This window comes from Talpa europaea (assembly GCF_964194135.1).
Source record: "Talpa europaea genome assembly, chromosome: 2".
Lineage (NCBI taxonomy): Eukaryota > Metazoa > Chordata > Mammalia > Eulipotyphla > Talpidae > Talpa > Talpa europaea.
The window spans coordinates 3,149,442-3,168,977 of NC_140068.1; the positions used below are offsets into that span (position 1 = coordinate 3,149,442).

The 19,536-nt window shown below is 43.3% G+C and overlaps 1 protein-coding gene across 1 annotated transcript in view; it reads left to right on the plus strand.

Moving 5' to 3' along the window:
- PRKN (parkin RBR E3 ubiquitin protein ligase) overlaps positions 1-19,536 on the plus strand; it is a gene marked incomplete at both ends in the record, with an annotated part of 806,365 nt that overhangs the window by 303,739 nt on the left and 483,090 nt on the right. The gene's annotated exons all lie outside the window — the stretch shown is intronic.

The following is a 19,536-nucleotide window of genomic DNA, read 5'->3' on the forward strand; positions in this document are numbered from 1 at the left end:
GGACAGGTCTTCTGTGCCCTGTGGGTCAGCTCCCTGGGTGGGGATCGAACTCCAGGCCGTCGCAGTAATAGTGCTGAGACTCAACTCTTAGGCTGCCCGGAGGCCCCTCATTTCTAGTCTAAATCTGAACAGTAAAATGCCATCGGCAGCTCCAGCTCTCCTTCACCAAACGCCAGGCGTGGATTCGCTTGTTCTCTGCATAAGCATAAGGCACACCCCGTCAGGTGGCCGTGTCTGCAGTACAGTAATCTGGTCGGAAACTTTATGATGCTATTTGTCTTGACATCTTGATGTGACGATAGTCATTATATGATGACCGGGGCATTTCCATTGGAGGCATTGTCTAATGTCATGAAATGTGGGAGCCTGGCCACGCAAGAATGTTACGTGGCCCTTTGATAACAAAGCAAAATCAAAAGTCCCCCTGCCCTGTGCACGCTCTGCATTTCCAAACTCAGGGTTCCCCAAGCTGTTGGGCGTGTCTGGATTGTAGCTTCCTCCGTGGAGGAGACCTGGCCGGTGATGCAAGCACAGGAGTCTGTGGCCTCACCTTGGCCCCCGTGGCAAATGATTTCTCTGCATCCCAAATCCAACCCCCTAGTGACGGTCACCTCCTAAGCACCAGCATAAACTGTTTCTTCCAAGTCAGTTAGTTCCATATTCCCCTTCATCACAGTTTCATATGCTCATGGCAGTTCAGCGTGAGCATGCCTTTGGTGTCCTCGCCTTTCATCCCAGAGAGACACGTTGTCTGCAGACGCTGCCTCAGTAACTGCGGTGGTGAGCTCTGGAGCAGCGCTAGAAGGAGAAGTATCCTCAGAGCCGCCGCACCCACTCCAGTGCCCCGAGGGTGTCCCCCTTGTCCTGCGAGGACACATTTCTGAGTCGTCCAGCTGCTTCTCAAGATGCTGATCTTTGTCCAGGGATTTAGTCTTAATCTCCGAGACCTGATTTTGCTTGGCACCGGTTTTATCTGTTGATAAATTTAGAAAAGCCTTAGCGCATTCTCAAGGATGGTGTTGTGTGGTGCTGACATTGCTGCCATGGCAACAGCTAATAATTGTGCTCACCGGCTCCTCCTCCTCGTCGTCCCTCGTCCTCCTGCACACAGGTGCGGCCCCAGACGGGCGTGTGCCATGGAGCCTTCTCTGCTCTCAAGAAAAGATGGTCTGTTTATTCACCTTTTTTTTTTTTTTGGCTTTATTTTTTGACTTCTATCCCTACGCTTCTCTGATTTCAAAACAGGCAGAGCTGGAAGCGTAAAGAGTCCACGCAGCCACTCAAAGGCTCGATGTTCTGTGCGATGCCCAGAATGGTTATGGGCTCATTAAAATTTTAAGATGGTTGAGAGCCTCTGGGGTGATTTCATTGTAAGCATTAGAGAGAAACACTCCCCAAAGAGTCATCTGTTTGTACAATAATGGACAAGTATAATTTTTATTAAGAGAAAAGGGCATATATTAATTGTGAGTTCATTCTCTCCTTCTTTGTGGTTTGACTGCGAAAATTCTCAGAATAGCATGGCACCTGCCATGGAGCGGTTCCTAATGCTCTGAGAAAAATGTGTTTAATGGAGAGCCTACCTCCCAGGCGCTGTTAGAGGACATATCTAGCTGCAGCATTTCATGTTCTTTCCCCTTCGGTCACTTGTATTTCTAATAAACCTCTCAATTCTGAGCAACTTTTGAAACATAGGTGAAACTCGCTTGCAGGAATATTCTTAGACAAGGCTGGGCAGTGGTGAGAGCTACCATTTATTCCCTCTATCAACTGATTTTAAAAAAAAATAACCCACATGAATGCCTTTTTTAAATGGAGCTTGACTAGTTTAAATTGAGAATAAATGGAAAATATTTTACCTCTTCAGAAATTGGCAAAGGTATTTCTCACCATTTTTTAAAAATAGTTACTTGAATTTCAAACAAAACTAGAATTGGTGTCTCTATTTTCTGATTTCCTGAACATACTGTATTTGATATCTTTATGTCCTCCGCTAAATTGTGGGCTATTTGAGTTTGGTGATGTATCTTACCCATCTTTGATCTTGAGCATTTAATTCTGAGCTTAAGACACAGCAGGAACATGATAAATGCTTGAATGGCTGAATTATCCAGTATGTGTTGCTTAATTGAAATCGCATATAGATCAAAGGCTATAAATTAATATATTTGGCAGAAATACTTCTGTGGTGTGACCATCTCCTTAACTTTGACTCAGTTGTTTTTGTATTGGGGCCAATATCTTATTCTCCATTGATACATAGAATAGAATAGGATACATAGAATAGGATTTCATTTAAATTCTCATTTAAATTGATTTCATTTTCTTCACGGAGGCTTGCATCTGTTCTGTAATGAGGGTGTTCTTATCCCCATGTCTGCCATATAATTACATCCTTACCCTCCTCATACCAAGCCCGTCCCTCCCACATCCTACACACTTAGCAATTTTTGTGGGTTTTTATGGTCTCTCTCCAGTGTTCCATTCGAATTTGCCCTCTGAGACATCTGTCCCCCTCCCCATGACCACATTGCATGAGAACTCTGTGTGCGTGTGCACGCACTCACATTCTTAGGACATCATCACCTAGTTTGTGCTGACATAGCAATGGACAGTGACAGAATGGGCTGTCTCCCCCGACCTTTTCTCAAAAACAATGGGACTCTAGGGCCTGTTTCCACATTCAGTGGAGTTCAGCTTGGTCAGAGCAACTCCAGTGAAAAGTTCCATCCCAGGTGTGTCTTTCAATATTATTATCAAATAACTATCCTTTGCCTTATAATTAAATCTTGCTTGAATGTTTAAAATATGCACTACAGAGATGCTATGTTGTCTAGCTAGAGCACAAAACACGCTGCTCAGGGACACTGCACAGGAACACCGATTAATGTGTACTTCCGTTGTGTATGGCATTTATGTGAGTTGCATGTTTAAAAAATGTTAAATGACCCTGGGAGCTCTGGGGTCCTGCACAGCTCCGCTGGGCCGTGTAACACACTGCCTCTTTGAACGCACGTATCTGCCCATCACCTGATGTCTGGCTCTGCGCCTAAGTCCTATGCTTAGTATCCCAATGGCACTGACCAGTGACACCGTGGAGTGGCAGGCCTGTGCATGTGTCACGTCACCTCACACGGGCGACTGCCTGCTACACCCACCACCTGTAGGAAATCTTCTACCTGTGAAGACACGACCCCTCACAGACTCAGGATATTTGGAATCACCCTGTGCTCACACAGCAGCTTCTTCTAGAGGTTTCCTCTGCAGATGTTGACACCATAAAGCCACCTTTCTATACAGGACTAGCCATTTGAATACACTGTAAGTGGAATTTAAAAAGATTCTGAGATTGGCTTGAGAATACATATTATATTCTAAATTTGGAAAGAGAAACCTTGAACAAACCATTCGTATATTTTGGGTAATATAAATATAATACATTTAATAACTTTGATCCCTTTATAATATTAAGCAGATACCATAATTATTATTAGGTTGTCAGAAAAGTCATGATGCATTTTTTTTTGTTTTCTGTGCAAAAATGTGTCATAACTTTTCCAACAACCCAGTATTTCTAGTATTGGAATATTGGGTGTATTTCCCTTATTCTTTTGATATTTTAAAAGTGTTAAGCATTAGTGGGCAAATAACAACTTTAGTAACTATTAGTTGTTAACATTAAATTTCAGAGACGTGAAGAAATACCAATTCCTCTATTTTTAAAATGAGACCACATTGATAGGTTACAGATCTGTTTCAGGTGCTTTTTATAGGTTTATCAGAATTTTTTGGACACAATATATAAATAGTTCCAGAGGTAAGGGGTAGTAATAGCACTGGGACTTATTCAAAAGCTTCTGTCGTCAAGCTATTAGAACAAGTGGATTGTGACTGTTACTAATTCCTCAAAGACAGTTTGCATGTATAAGGCAGGGAGACATATTTACTTCAGACTCTGAAAGAAATGATTATTTCTCTTTTGGGAAGAATAAACTTTAGGTTACCATATAAAGCATGGTGCATGCTACTCTAGAGGTATAAATTTTGTACGAGATCCACCTGACACAACATAATGCAAAGAAAAATGTAACTCGCATTGCACATGCCTTAAAGGTAGAAAAGCACTTTTCATATGTTTGTGGTTATTTTATCCTCACAACATACTTGTTGAGGGGAAAGAGCTGATATCAATTCTTATATCACAGCTGGAGCAACCCGAGCATCCTCGAATTTAAACGACTGGCCCAGAGCACGACTCAGCATATAAAGCACAAACTCCCGAATTCTGGTGCTTTTATTCTATAGCCTGCATTTTTCTAGAACATTCTGTCTTAGGTATCACTTGAAGCAGGTAGAGGCTAATAAACATGTAAGATGGTGGCTACTAGTCTGCATCTTCATTTGGTGCAGAGAAACCCCTGTAGTCCTCAGCAGTGATGAAGAATCTGAGGAGAATTCAGTTGCCAGAAAATGTCAAGCAGAAAAACCATAGGTGACAACCTGCATTGAAGATATATGTGTTTTAACAGGCAAAGCAGAGAGTGGATGAGGAATATTTGATAAAGAAATACAAAGGTGTGCTGTCCAATAAGCAGAGCTTGGAGAGTGCCCAGCCCTCCGATCCTTACTCCTCACGTCCTGACACCTGCCAAGTGCAAGATGCTAGGAAGCCCAAGGATTTTCTCAACAGGGAAAACAACACATAGTTCTTCCTCCTTCCTAGTGTGTCTGTGGGTTTTATGTGGCGCAGGGCTGGGAAAACAGCTGAGAAGTGCAGGAAGGAGGGTGTTCAGTGGGAGAGGTGTCAGGGAGTGGGTGCTCAGATGGCCTGCGCAGGGGCAGCCAGCGAGGCTGTCCAGCAGGAGGTGGTCAAGCTCAGGTGTGTTTTTCATTCCCTGGCAGGTGTGCGGAGAAAACCTCTGAGGGAGCTGAGATGGCTTGCTGGACACTAGATAGCATCCAGTCATCCAAAAAAGAATGTGAAGGCTCAAAATAAGTCTGGGCTTTGAGTCTAGGAGGAGGTCACAGTTCAGCAACTGTGCAGACATCAAGACTGGGCGTCTACGAGTCCACATTTGAGTGTTCCTAATGGTTCCCGACTATGATTCTCGCTTTACCTGGAGATTACCATTTCTTTGACGTCTCACACTCTGAGTCCCTGTTCTCTTATACCGGACCTGTTTGAAGTAATGCCCTCAGGGGTTACTGTGCTAAGAACTGGACTTCTGCTGGGGTGAGAAGGGGTGCAGCACATTGAGAATTTTCTGCAAAATTTTCTACCTCCTTCAGGGTTGCCAGGCCCTCAGCTGTCATAGCTCTGAAGACTTCAAAGGGAGCTGGGCCCCCTCTGGCTTTGGGATTTTGTGTGAAGACAGGTACAAAGGAAGGCATTATTGTGAGTCTCTCAAGCTGGGTCTTGCTCTACTCTTTTTGGAAAATAATTGACCTGGAAATCTGCATAACAACACTGCTCTTAACCATCGATATTTCCCTTGTTTTAACTGCCCTACTTATTCACACTTGCACAGTGGAAATCCTTATGTAAGTTTATGGGATTTTAGGCACAAATATTTATTTCTAATGTATTATTTGTCTTTGCCAAGCTGAATGCCCAAGACAGCGCTCCCATGCTTAGTCATTTGGAGGTAAAAGGCAGAGACCTTGCCAAGTTGTTCAGAAAAGTGGCTTCATTATAAGATTTGGAAAAGTTTGACACTAAATTCCAATTAAAATATTGCTGTTTTTCTTGGCTTTGGGTAAAGTGATGGCAGATGTGATCTGAATTAGCTCAAATTAAATAACATGGTTTTGAGAAAATATTTCCTGAAACCAGAATATAATTTCCAGGAAAAAACAGGCTGTATGTTTCCCTTTGCCTTTGGTTCCTGAATAATGTCACTGTCACTCTATGAATAAATTCTTCATGTGTCATGTAACACATCAAGTAGGAACATGTCTTGGCTGGCTTCAAGAGGCATAATCAGTAGTTATAAACTATGAAATACATTTGAACAAATTGTATACATGTACTGAAATCAGGGATTTAAAACTGTGAAATAGGAGAGAATATTGAATTTCAGAGCCAGGAAGCCGTGATCTGTTGACTGAGATCATATGTTTTTAAATAGAGCCAATTTGAGATGTTAGCATAAAAAAAAAGGCATCTGATTTAGAGTTCCGAGTTTTATAGACAGAGGAAGTCTTGTGAATAAAGAGCAAGGATTTTAAAGCAAGTTCTCTCTTATTCCCTTTCCTTACTGTAAGCTACCCTGCATTTTTCATTTGTGAAAAATGTTCAAATACTGGTAGGTTGTGGGGCCAGTCTGAAGGGGTGCTGAGCTGAAGTCACAGTGCTCAGCAGGGGGCTCGGCCAGTTCTGTTTTACGGCATTAAGTGTCTCTGTGTGTGTGTGCAGAGCACCCAGGCAGCTAGCACCCGCCACAGGTTTGTGGGATTGAGCGGTAAAGATACTGTAGGGGTGTCCTGCAGTGGAGCTTTGCCATGCTGGGAACAACAGAAAAAGGCTGCAGGATGGCTATGGGGAGGCTGTGACTCAGCTCCTCTGCCTCCCCTGGCCCCCGGGCCCTTGGCCTCACTGGGGCTGCAGAGGCAAGGGTGCCTGTGCTGGAGCAAGGTCCAGGAGAGGACTCAACAGCAAGCCCCCGGCCCCTGGTTCAGGGCTCAGGGGGGACAGTGGGGGCCAGCTCCAGCCTGTGGCTCCCTGGAGCTGCTGGCAGGAGAGAGGCCTGTGAATTCCTGGATCAGCACAGGGGCTTCCAGCACCGCGCCCCGGCACTGCTGCAGCTGCCCCCCCACCACACACACACACACACACACACACACACACGCACACATTGATTGTTACACCCACCATACCGAGGGCACCAGAGGCACAGAGGCCTGAGGCCAGCTTTCTGGCTGTGGCTTCTGGGAGCCCACACGCCAATTCGCCTGCCCCGAAGTCATGGCAGCCGGGGCTATGCAGCCACCAAGTTTCCCCTTTTATATTGGGCACATGGGTCATAGAACGGGCCAATCAGGCGCGAGCTGAGTGAGCCAATCAGGTCCGAGCACAGCTGCTGCATTAATTATTTGGATTGAAAATGGAGCAGGCTGATGGGTGCTAATGGTCCAGTCAGTCACCTAGGATTGGAAATGGCTCAGGCAGGCTTGCAGGATGGGGGCCCTGGAAAGGGACATGAGGCCCAGGGGGGGCCAGCCTAGAGCTCGGAGGACAGTTTAGAATAAAGCGGATGTTGAGCGCCTATCTCAATGGACGGTGCTGAGGACAATGTCCGCACACCATGTACAGCCAACGACAAGCTCTTTCCTTTCGGTCCCAGATCATGTTTTGTTCGGCAGTTTGTTTTTATTTAGAGGATCTCACTTTTTCCAGCCCACACACCCAGGGCCTTTGGGGGCAAAACTAAGAGGCCACGCTGACCACGCGGTGAGCAGCCTGGTGGCGGGACGTGCTCCTCTCTGGAGCACTGCAGGGTGCTCCCTCCCTCCTTCACGGCACAGCGGAGCCCATGAGAGGGACCCCCACTCAGGACAAGGGGCCTGACCAGGGAGGCCCTGCGGAGCCCGGAGAAGTGGCTCTCCTCCCGGCCCGGCCCGGCTCTCCTCTAGCCAGGTGTCCACGCGCCCAACGAGCATCTCATCTGGGCCCTGCAGGCCTGTGGTCTCGTGGCTGAGGCCATCTCCCACACGGATGGTCGCCGTGGCTGCAAATCACCCTAAAGCAACAGACACATTAGTTCAATTACAGTCTCTGTGATTTTAACCACATTCTCTGGTATTTCTCTCTTGAAGAAAGGAAGCTGGGTGAGTTTCGTGCTGGCTGGCGGCTGAGAGAGGTACAATGCACCTCAAGCCGTGATGCGGGATTCGTCGTTTTATTTTAGGAGCCAAATAATAATGCTTATGTGATGGCGATGGTATCTGGGCATTCACTAGAAATCTAATAAACTTCTTATCGCATTTAATAAGCATAGTCCAGTTCTAGTCATAATTATCAAGATAGAAAGCCAGCAGAGATAACTAAGCTTTACACGATAACAAATGTTGTTATTCAGACAGATTTGCATGCTTTGCATTGAAATGAGGGCAGCCGTCTCATCGGTTGGAAGCATATTAGCTGCCTGGAACTGCCTCTGATCTGAGTAGTGGCGAATTTCCCTCTGTGCGAGAGCAGGATTATTCTTAGTGGAGAGAGCTGGAACAGATGAAGATAATCATATGGTTCTCCTAAATTAAATCTGTTAAGAGTGAATAAAAGTGAATCACTGTATCTGTAAGTCTTTATGTGTCTCCATTGTTTAAATTCTATGAAACAGGACCAAAAAAATCACTGCTGCTTAAATCGTGCTATCACTGGGATCTGCCTCCAGCAAAGCTGTCAACACTTAGTGATAGAATTGAAGGCACCCTGTGGCTTAGGGATAGTTGGGTAACTGGAAATTGTGAAGGAATAAGCACATTTTTGACATTTAAGGCACTTAGCATGATGGCATCCTAAGTAAAGGGAGTTGCAATAAATGACAGTGATTGACTTTGTCAAAACCCAGCGGAGTTGTGGCACCGCGGACCAAGAGTTGTTTCACTTACACCCGTGCAGGCTTTCCGGAAGGATGGCATGTTTCCTTCTGGCAATCATTTTCTTGCGGGAGAAAAGTAGGTTATCACATATTAGATTCTGGAATGCTTGCTTTTTATCCTAGCACACACATTTTAGGAATGTTTGCCAAATGATGTTTTATAAGCTACCGAGATAACCCAGTTCTTGAGGAAAATCTCCAAGACCGGTTGAGATATTCTGTTCAAACAGCTGTCGCGTTGACTGTGCAAGCAGAGACACTTGCTGCTGCCGATGCCAACAGCTGCTGCATCGTCAGGCGCTGAGCAGCTCTCCTGCTGAAAGCGGCCTTGTGCTTGGACCTGAATAAAGTGAGCTAGCCCCGTGGTCCTCTGCTCTCCGTGACTCGCCCATAGAAGGAAGCGCATAGCACCAGGCCCTCCAGCACCGAGGAAAGGGAGGAAACACTATAACTGTCCCTTTTCTGACCTGTTAGAGTTTGTGTAAGGGTTTTCCCATCCATTAGCTTATTAATTATCTTATTTGACCCTAAGTTCTGATTTCTCACAATTTAAAGATGAGACCGGGAGGCATAAAGCTATTCAACTGCGTAGTCAGTTGAGAGCTAGTCTAGAACTGAGATCTCCTAAACCTGTGCATTGAGGTTCAAGCTCAGTGAGGTTCCTCATAGGACGGTTATTTGTGCAAGTTCTCCGACGTTTATTGAATGCGGACACTGTATAATACTGAGTAGTTCATCTCATCTCACGTCAGTCCAGTGCTGGAGATAAAATGGTTGTTCTCACATTACATGTAAGAAAATAATGTTCTGATTTTTTTTGAAAAATTGTTCCTTTATTATATGATTTTTATTTATCTTCTGTAGAAGAACTGGGTTGTAGCCAGAGGTGGAGGGGGTGAGAGAATTCACCAGAGACAGAGTGGGGAACAGAACAGGTGGATCTGTTATAGAGCAGCCCCGATATTAAACGGGTTCCTGGCTGTGGGTCCTCACCCGCGCGCTTTAAAGAGACTTATGAATACTCTACTACAGACACATGCAAAAGGGTTAATAAAAGGTTTATTTACAAGAGAAAAAGAAAATAAGGAAAGGGTACAACTCAGGGAGAAAATAGGGAAATAAAGTCTTTAATGCGTCCTACCCGATCCGACGACCTGGAAACCCAAAGTCACTCTCAGAGCTGACCGGACGCTGCAAGCTGGCCGAGAGCCCAAAATGGAGAGAGCCCCAAAGCCCACATGTCTGCCTTTTGTATCCACTTGGCTGCTTAACCCCACCCTCAGGTCCCAGCCACCTTCCCTTGGGTGGTGATGGGATTTGGAGTTCCCAGTGTCTTTGGCTTTGACCTGGGGTGGGGGTGGAGTCCACAAAGCCTATATGGAATTTGCTTTGGGACATCCTTTTCCCCCTAACAGATCTACTGAAATACACTGCTGAGGGAGCAGCGGGGAGACAGGAGAGGTCTGCTGTGCCATGTGGGTAGCTCCCTGGCCGGGGATCGCACTCATGCTGCAGTGGTGATAGCTCTGAGACTTAACCCGCAGGCCGCCAGGGAGGCCCCTAATATTCTGATTAAGTCCCTTCCCTAGTGTTACCTGGTGATGGTCGTGGGATTTGGCGTGTACCACTGGGGATTCACAAACACATTGTTAATCATCTGAGCATCCCCACTGCTTTGAAATCAGTACCCTGACTATTGTTCCACTTAAATGTATTTTATTTAAATCATTATCAAATATAGTCAATCTCTGACTTAGGTTGCTTTTTTTTTTTATAAGAAAAACTGTTTTAGTCTGTATAGTATTGAGTTTAACAACAAATCAAAATAATTTCTTAAACCTTGCGTATTTCAAAACCAAAAATCAACACAGGAGTCTAAATCAGAACCTTGAGCATGACAAGGACTACATAAATGCTTGCTTATTTATATTTCCTTATTCCCTCCTCCAGCCACCCATGCCCACACCCCAGCTGCTTCCATATCCTCCACCCTTTCCCCCCAGAACCTCGGGTCACCATTTTCTTTTTTGCCAAGTTCAATTTTTTATTTCTTCTTTTGTTCGCATGTAATTGTGTTTGGGGTATTATCCGACTTACATTGTTTAAACTTAAGATTTTTTTGACCTTCTGATGACACGAAGGTGACACATACTCAGTGACAACCATGCTTGGAATGTTGGACTTCGACCTTTTTCTGAACCAGCACGGTGTGTCTGACTCTATCTCGAAATGCTGGGCCGTGGCAGCGATCTCAGCCCCCCTGAGCCATGCGATGCGGGGGGTGAACAGCTGATACTCCACGGCAGGCTGTGCGGGCCCGGCCGGGTTCTGGATACTGCTCTGGCTTCAGCACAGTCGTCACGTATGTGTGCTGAGCACCTTTCAACAGGCACGGCGGAGCCGTGATGGTGAGGAGTCTTAAGTGCATTTCAGATAACAGTATTTTCAGCTGTGAATGGGTTTATCGGCATGCAAACCCGTCATAAGTCAAGGAAGGTCAGTAGGAGGAATAAGATTTTCAGAATATTGCACAGAAATAATTAACTCTTTGTGGCTCAGTTATCAATATCATCGCATTGAGGTTATACATGCTGGGACTCAGTCTCGGGGTTAGCAGTATCTGGTTCATTCTCTCTGCTCAGAATCCTTTCTCTCCTGGAATTTTCTTCTGTCTGATTCCTACTCATGCCTTGGGGCTCAGCTGTAATATATAGTCCTTCCAAAAGTGTAGCTCAGGGGTTCCTCCCGTGTACCCTCAAAGAACCCAGGTGTTTATTACTCATTTATTCACTTTTCTCCTCCTAAATGGAAAAGGCTTTCTTAATGTTTTTATCTCCATCCTAGAAAAACAACTGTCAAATATTAGTGCTTTACTTACTGAATAAATTAATGACATCAATGACTTAAAATTAACCTCACATTAATGGGTTTTAGGAAATAGATGATTGCATGTGGTAGTGGATTCACATTCTAGAAAAGCTGAAAAGTACCTTTTAGCCATCAGAGAAATACTTGGAAGACACTGATAATATTATACGTGGGTGCTGCTTCTGCCTGCTTCTGCCTTTATTCAGATGAAAACACGAGATCCTAACGGACCCTCAGAGAGCATGGGTGGTTAGTGCCGTATTTTAACTTTGGTTTCTGCAAGCCGTGTCCAATTTGTCATGTTACTGCCTCACAATATTTAAAATATTTAAGGTCTTTTAATAGAAAATATATCAGCCAGGAACTTTAAGGAAAAACGAAATGAAATCAAAACAGACCCATGTGTTATCAGAAGAGCCGAGACTTCAAGCTCAGTGTGCTGGCTCCAACTTGTCGCCTCGTGGGGCAGCAGCGTTGGGAGCCAGCGCCGGACTGAGGAAAGATAAGTCAGAGTCCAAGTGTGAGAGAGAGAGAACTAGAGGGGCTCACACCTGTGGAGATGTACCCCCCAACCGCCACCCCCTACCAGGTTCAGGGAAGGTGGCAAGTCCCTGGAGGAATGTGTGAGGAATGTGGTGGGATGTGGATTGGGGATGCACACTAGTCTGGCTCAAGCTGAGGTGGGTGGAGGTGGGGTGGTAAATAGGGGCTGTTGCCTTGGGGGCTCCATTGTTGCTGCTGATCAAACATCCTGGCTCCAGTCCCTGTTTACACTCAACTTCCTGTCAAGGTGGTCTAGCTGGTTATGCTCCTCTGGCCATGTCTACCTGCTGTTTTCAGCAGTTATCCTCAGACCAAGGCATGTATCCTGGTGAGAGGCCCCTGCCTGCCTCTACATTTTAGCTTGGCCAGCAGAAACTTTGGGCACCAAGCAAAATCCCGAGAACAAGGGGAGCTTGGGAATCTACAACTTGTCAACCAGGCAATGAGCCACTGTGAAAGCTAGCACTTTGGCCCTGCGTTGAGCCATGTAAACTGAGCACTCCTGGAGTGCTGACCCACTAAGCCTTACTCAACCTTGTGATCTAACTTTTATTAACATGTGGGCTACGTTTTCTAATAAGAGCAATAACCTCAGATATTCATGTTACAAGGTGAGGGAAGATCCATGTTTTCACAGTTAACATAGCAGTGTATAGGGCCTCCCCAGGGGCGCAGCGGTTGAGCGCTGGGTTGCGAAGCTGCCCGCAGCCTCTGCAGCACCGGTTCAATCCCCGGCTGCTCCCCGACCACCAGAGGAGGGTCCCACATGGTGCGCAGACCTCTCCTGCCGCCCACTGCTCCCCTCAGCAGTGTCCTTCGGTCCTTCTGCCTGCTCTGCTCCCCGCTCTGGCTCTGGTGAATTCTCTCACCCTCCCGCGCTTCTGACTGTACCCAGTGCTTCTATAAATAAATAAATAAATAAATAAATAAATAAATAAATAAATAAATAAATAAATAAATAAATAAACTTTAAAAAAAAACACATCAGTGTATAAAGTGGATTTCCTTTCATGAAAACACAGTACTCTTGACACATGCCCATACAGCTAAGTATGAGAGCCACGTGAATCCCTATGGCAGGGCCAGGATTTTCTTAAGAAATAGTTCTGGGGTTATCCTGACACACGAACAAAATCTATGTCTCAGAGCTCTTTAGAGCATAACCTCATAGGCTTTCACTGGAGACCACGGCTGGTTTCTGTCTGGGACGGTGCTTTGTGAAGAACCTACTTCTGGGTTAATGCAAGAAGATGGCATTGCCATAACTTTGATTAGGATCCTTTCCCCCAGCTGACTGACTGGAACTAACCTTCTTCCTGCCCCATGTGAGATAGTTTTAAATTTGGGACTAATTATTGTTACTCTACAATCAAGGTCAGTAATAAACTTAATCAACAAGGAATGGACTAGGAGTCTTCTTGAGCGCTTTCTGTCTTAAATTTATAATGTACCTACTATAACTCTTTTTAGTTTAAAAAAAAATATGGAAACATCCAGGCAAATATATAAACTGTGACTCCTTAATTGTAGTTTGAAGTGTTCTATCTTTGTATAGAATTAACCTGTTACTGCACTGCAGTTAGGAGCTCACAAGTCTGTGCAGTGTTCCTGCTCTAAGATATCATGGGAAATACATCCCCATTAGAAGAGTAGATACATAAGTACAGCAAAAATATATTTGTTTGTTTGTTATAAAATATATTAATCTCTTCAAATTTAACTTACCAAAATAATTAGAAACTCTCTCATTACATTTAGTATTTATGTCTGAATGTCTCCTAGGTTATAAAATTATGTTCTCCATTTAAAAGTGTAAGAGAATGACTCCAGGGAGGTGTTGAAATATTCACATATTTAAGCTGGAAACTATGTTGATATTGAAGATAAAAATAGCCTGAGAATTTGGCGACTAAAATCACACACTGAATTATCATTTCTCAAACTTTCATTTTACAGAAGCTCTCACGACTCACCCATAAACTGGATGTGCAGGGACAGACCCAAATATGACCCCCAGGATTTTTGTCGAGTGACCAGATGTCCTTGTTTCTGTGAAATCATTTCTCTTGAATATGGATAGTTCTGATGATCTTGTCCTGATTCAGACAAGATGGCAAATGCTGATGAGGCCTCTGCTGGCCCCTGAATCTTGATAGTCATATGATAAAAGACTCAGCTTAGCGAGTGGGGACACGTATTCTCCCACTGGCTGATGAAGTAGCAGCCAAAGTAAGGCAGCCCTGTCCGAGGCCTTCACCCTACAGGCAACAGAGTGCTGACCACAGCCACAAGGAAATTAACTCTGACAGCAACCTGAGAGAACTTGATGCCTCTCTGGTCAAGCCTTTTGAATGAGAGGGTAGCCCAGCCAGCCTGAGAGGCCCTGAGCACAGAGTGCCCAGTTAATTCATCCCCAAGCTCCTAGACAGCAGGGATTGTGAGAGCACACAGGGGGTTGTTTTAAGCCTCTAAATATGTAGTTAGTATGTACAGTATAGTCTCTTGTGTGGTTTCTAGGGTAATCAATGAAATAATGTGTATGGACAGACCTGTCAGTCATAATGCTTGAAAAGAAAAATGAACAGCAAAATTCTGGCAACATCTACCAAAGAAACAGGAGATAACAAGCAGGAATGTAAAATACTGATAGGAAGAGTCCACACACTTTTATCATAAAAAATCTTAACTATGTGTTTGCTTTAAAATTTTATAAATTTACTTACTAATTTCCTTGCTTACAAGATAGTAGAAATAAATGTTAAATATACTCTAATATCCACGAGGCTGCTGATGGCACATCAAGGAGGAGGAGGGAGAGTAGGAAGAGGAAGGAGATAGTACGGAGCTGAGAGCGGGAGGAGGGTTATCAAAATATATGTTACTCATCTAATTCAGTGATGAAACAGCAGTTTTGAATTAGTAAGGACATCCCTGTATTTCAGAATAAAATATTACTGGTGGAATCTTCCATTTTGTGTGACACTGGCTTGGATTATCCTAGATTAAGTGTCGTAGACTATTGCCATGGAAGGTTATGAGGGGAAATCACTGAAGAAGTAAGATGTCTTTTTAAAAATGTAAATAGTTTCAGTCCACAGCTTAGTAAAATTCTTTAAACCCTATTGGCTGTGATTTCCACTTGTCCTGCCCGACACATACAGTAGTTCCTAGAGAAATGTAAACCGTTACCATTCCAGTATTTGCTGCTCCTCATTCACACTTGAGCACTTCCAGTTAGTTCCCTCAGACCTCTGTCCAGTCAACACTTACCCCAAATACAACCACCTGTTGATGTCTATTGCCACAGATTAATCTTTTCACTAACATTTAGTTTTTATCAGTCTTCTTACTTTTAACCATCATAGTAGCTAAAATATAAAATGGAGTGATATTGTATTTGTGATTTTAATTTGAATTTTCCTGATTATTAATGATGTTGACCATCTTTTTATATGATCAGTTGTCATTTGATTATCTTTTTGAATAATCTGTCCAAGTTCTTCGTGTATATTGAATTGGGTTATTTGTCTATACAGTTAAAAGTTCTTTATATATTCTGTTGATGAGTTATATATTCTGGGGTTGAATTATTTGGCTGATACGTGTATTTACAAGTATTTCCCCAGTTTGTAACTTATATCACATGTTTAATAGTATCTTTTGATGAGCAGAAGATTTTAATTTTCATTGGATTTCTTCATTCATGGTTCAAGTTTCTGTGTCCTTGTAAAAAAGTTCTACTTGTTATGAGGTGGTAAGATGTCCTTGTTTTTTTTTTTTCTCTAGAAACTCTATGGAGTGAGGAAGGGATTTAGAGTTCAAGCACCATTTAATGCAAAGATTTTTACTCCCCTCATAAATTGCATTGGCAACTTCTCAGTTTTCTCCTTATATACATTATTGAGAAATAATTTGTGTATAACAGACTGCATCCATTTAAAGGGTACAAATGGATGAGTACTGGCAAATATATAATCCCACAGAACCATCACCCCAATCAAGATAGAGAACATTTCCATAACCCTATTTTAATTTACTGGAAGTGCCCTAAAAAGTACCACCAATTGGTGGTTCAAAGAACAGAAATGTATTTACTGACAATTCTGGAGACTAGAAGTTCAAGGTCAAAGTGTCATCAAGTTGTTTTTCCTCTGAGACCTGTTGCCTTGGCTTGTAGATGGTTGTCTTCTGTGCCTTTACATGGTCTTTTCTCTGTGTGGCTGTGACCCGATGATCTCTGCTTCTTAAAAACACACCAGAAATAACGGGATTTGGGCTCACCATTATGACCTCATTTTAACTTAATTACCCCTTTAACAATCCTATCTCCAAATACAGACACATTCTGCAGGGGGTTAGGAATGTGGCATGTGAATTTGGAGGGTAAGCCTCCTGCTCTTATGTGGATCTTCCCACAGTCTGTCAATACCCCAAAACTACCAGGGACCTATTTTAGCCACTATATGTTTATTTGTTTGTTTTTATATAAAGGAAATAATGTATCACAGTCTAATTCATGTTTGGATTCCTTCACTTAGATCATTTTGACAATCATTCACATTGCTGCATTTATAAGTAGTGTAGTAATACTGTTGATAACTGAGTAGGAGTCCTTTGCATGGATATACTGAAATTTATTTTTCCATTCAAGTTTAGAGTGTCAGAGTGGTCTCAGTTGGGGGCTATAAATAAAATTGCTGTGAGCATCCACATATAATTCTCTGAGTGGACTACTGTTTTCATTTAGCTTAGTAAAATGTCTAATTGTGGAATAACCGAGTCATATGTTAGCTATATGTTTTACCTTGTTAAAAAATGCCTGATAGATTCCCAAAGTTATTAGCCAGTTTATATTTGTACCGGCAGTATTTGTGTATTCCAGTGGTTTTATCTCTCTCCAATACTTGGCATGGGGATCAGCAGGTGTGGCAACTTTGAAACTACTTTTCTATATCATTTTGTTGCAGACAGATAGGAAAAGATAGGATGAAGAACTGAACCTCTAAGTGGAGCTGTTTGTGAATTCTTTAAAATTCTAGAACTAACCACCATTTATTTGTGCTGTCATCTTGCTATGCACCCGTTGTATTGTCACAAATACCTTTTCACAATTATTTTAGCCCCTTAAAATGAATTTTATGACTTACATGTTTGTGGAATCATTCAAGGGACCAATTTTAATGCCATTTGATAATAGCTTGAGGTACCTGGTAAAATAACCCTTTGCAAAAACCATAAATTTCAAGATTTTAAAATAACATTTATATATAGTAATGGATATACAATATACAGGAACATAACATAGCATATATGACATTTTAGAAAGCAGAATTTGTCATTTTTTAAAGCCGATTATAGAATTTATTTAGATAATTGAAGGGAAAAAAGCCTCTTTGTTTTAAAATATCATGTCCGGACTTTGACAGAGTGATATTTAGGTAAGAACTAACCAGTTAAATACTTCAGTTTTCCATTTGACTCGACATGGCAAGACATAGCCCAAATGACTGGTGGATTAGTTCTAGAATTTTTAAGAATTACATTTTTTTTAAAGATTTATTTATTTATGCATACAAGAGCTGGGTACAAGCCAGAGATGCGGTGGGTGAGAGTATTCACTAGAGACAGAGTGAGGGAGCAGAACATGCAGATCTACTGAAATACATTGCTGAGGGGAGCATCATGCGAAACAGGAGAGGTCTGCTGCACCATGTGGGTTGCTCCCTGGCCGGCTGGGGATTGAACTCGTGCTGCAGAGGCTGCAGATTGCTTCATAGTGCGGTGCTTAACCCCTTGTGCCCCCAGGTAGGCCCTAAGAATTACATTTTAACAACCATTTTTATAGATCTTTATATAAGGTTATAGATAATAATAACTACTTTTCACACCACTGAATCACTTTTCTGATTGACATGTATCATATAATTGGATTTAATTCATATTTTATTTCAGGTTTTCATTTGGTGGTCATATTAGAATAAATCCCACATGTCATGACTTGCTGTTGGTTTCCACTCTCCTACCGATTCAAACCCCCGGAATCCCTGGGTCCCGGAAGTGCCTGCACAAACTCCTGGCTGGCAGCTCGAAGGTTTTAACTGAAATGGCTTATCCCTTAAGACCCAGGACTAGCTACTCCTACGAACTAATGGGATTATTTGGTCACTAAAATGCTGCCATGATATTTTTTTATAAAGTGATTTTTCAATGAAAACCATTTACTATGGATCAAGGGTTGCTAAACTGTTCTGTAAAGGGTCAGGGGGTGCATATCCTGGCTCTGGAGCCGGGTCTTCTATGAGGATGCAAGTCTGTGCACGTGGTGGAAACTGCACCGGCATTAACGTGGCTGTGGATAGCAGTATCATGTGCACCATGGGCTGTAAAATACTCTTCCTCATATGCTTTCCAATCATTTAGGACGGCAAAGCCATGCTTAGCTCATCGGGGGTTTAGAAACAGGGGCTGACTGGTCAGTGGGTCATCCTGAGCTCTCCTGGGATGCAGATGCTCAAAAAAAAAAAAATTGTGCTTTTCTTGACTGTTACCATTTCTGGGCAAAAGAGGAGAAAGTTTTCTAAAACACAGTCGAGTGATTTTTCTATTGACACACACACTTCACACTGCTCTGACTGCAAGTTTTCCGAATTCTTACTATAATTCTCTAGACTTGAGAGATGAGACATATCACTTCTGGACTCTTCCCTGGCTGTGTTCTCATCCAGAGCTCCTTCTTCTGCATGTGGTTTTCAGTCCTTTGGATCTTACAGTCTGCAGAACTGGCAGCTCCTGCATAAAGACTCCCCTGTAAACTCTTCAGCCATGTGCCTGGTAAACCGCAGTATGCAGTGATCACCCAGTTAACAGGTTGCAGCTTCTGAAAGTAGAAAGGAGCAAAGTTAAACCTGCTTTGTCATGGCGGGAATTCATGGGACACTTGTTTATCTTCTGGGTCATTCTCCCAGGAGCATTTAATACTTAACAGATGCGTAGCACGGAAAAACCAGCACTTCCATTTCATCATGTCAGACTCCCTAGCCAACAGAATTTTCTCCAGTTATATTATACATGTAATTGTGTTGTGGTTTCAGATCAAGAAGAAAATTATGAATGAGTTTCTCTAATTTCCTTGTACAACACACGGATTTGTCAGATAAAGTAGTGACGATTATAGGAATCCTTATGTAAATGTTTTAGTTGCTTTTTGGACTCTGGAAAATCAAGGCGTGAAAAATAAGCATCTGTGATATACACAGAGAATTTCCTTTCAGCCTAGACTTTGAGGCAGGAAACCGCACTCTGAGTGGTGACATGCAAGTGGCCCTGCCTCCCCATAACCCATGTCCCTTCCCCCAGCCCATGTTCCCTCCGAGTATGCGGAAGGTGGGCCCGGGCTTCCTGGCCCAGCCCCAGGAGAAACAGCTCCCGCCATGACAGAGCAGGACAGCACCTCCCTGTGGGGTGAGTGGCCATCCGCAGTGACGAGGGTTTCTTTCATGCCGGGGCTGAAGAAGGAGGTCAAAGG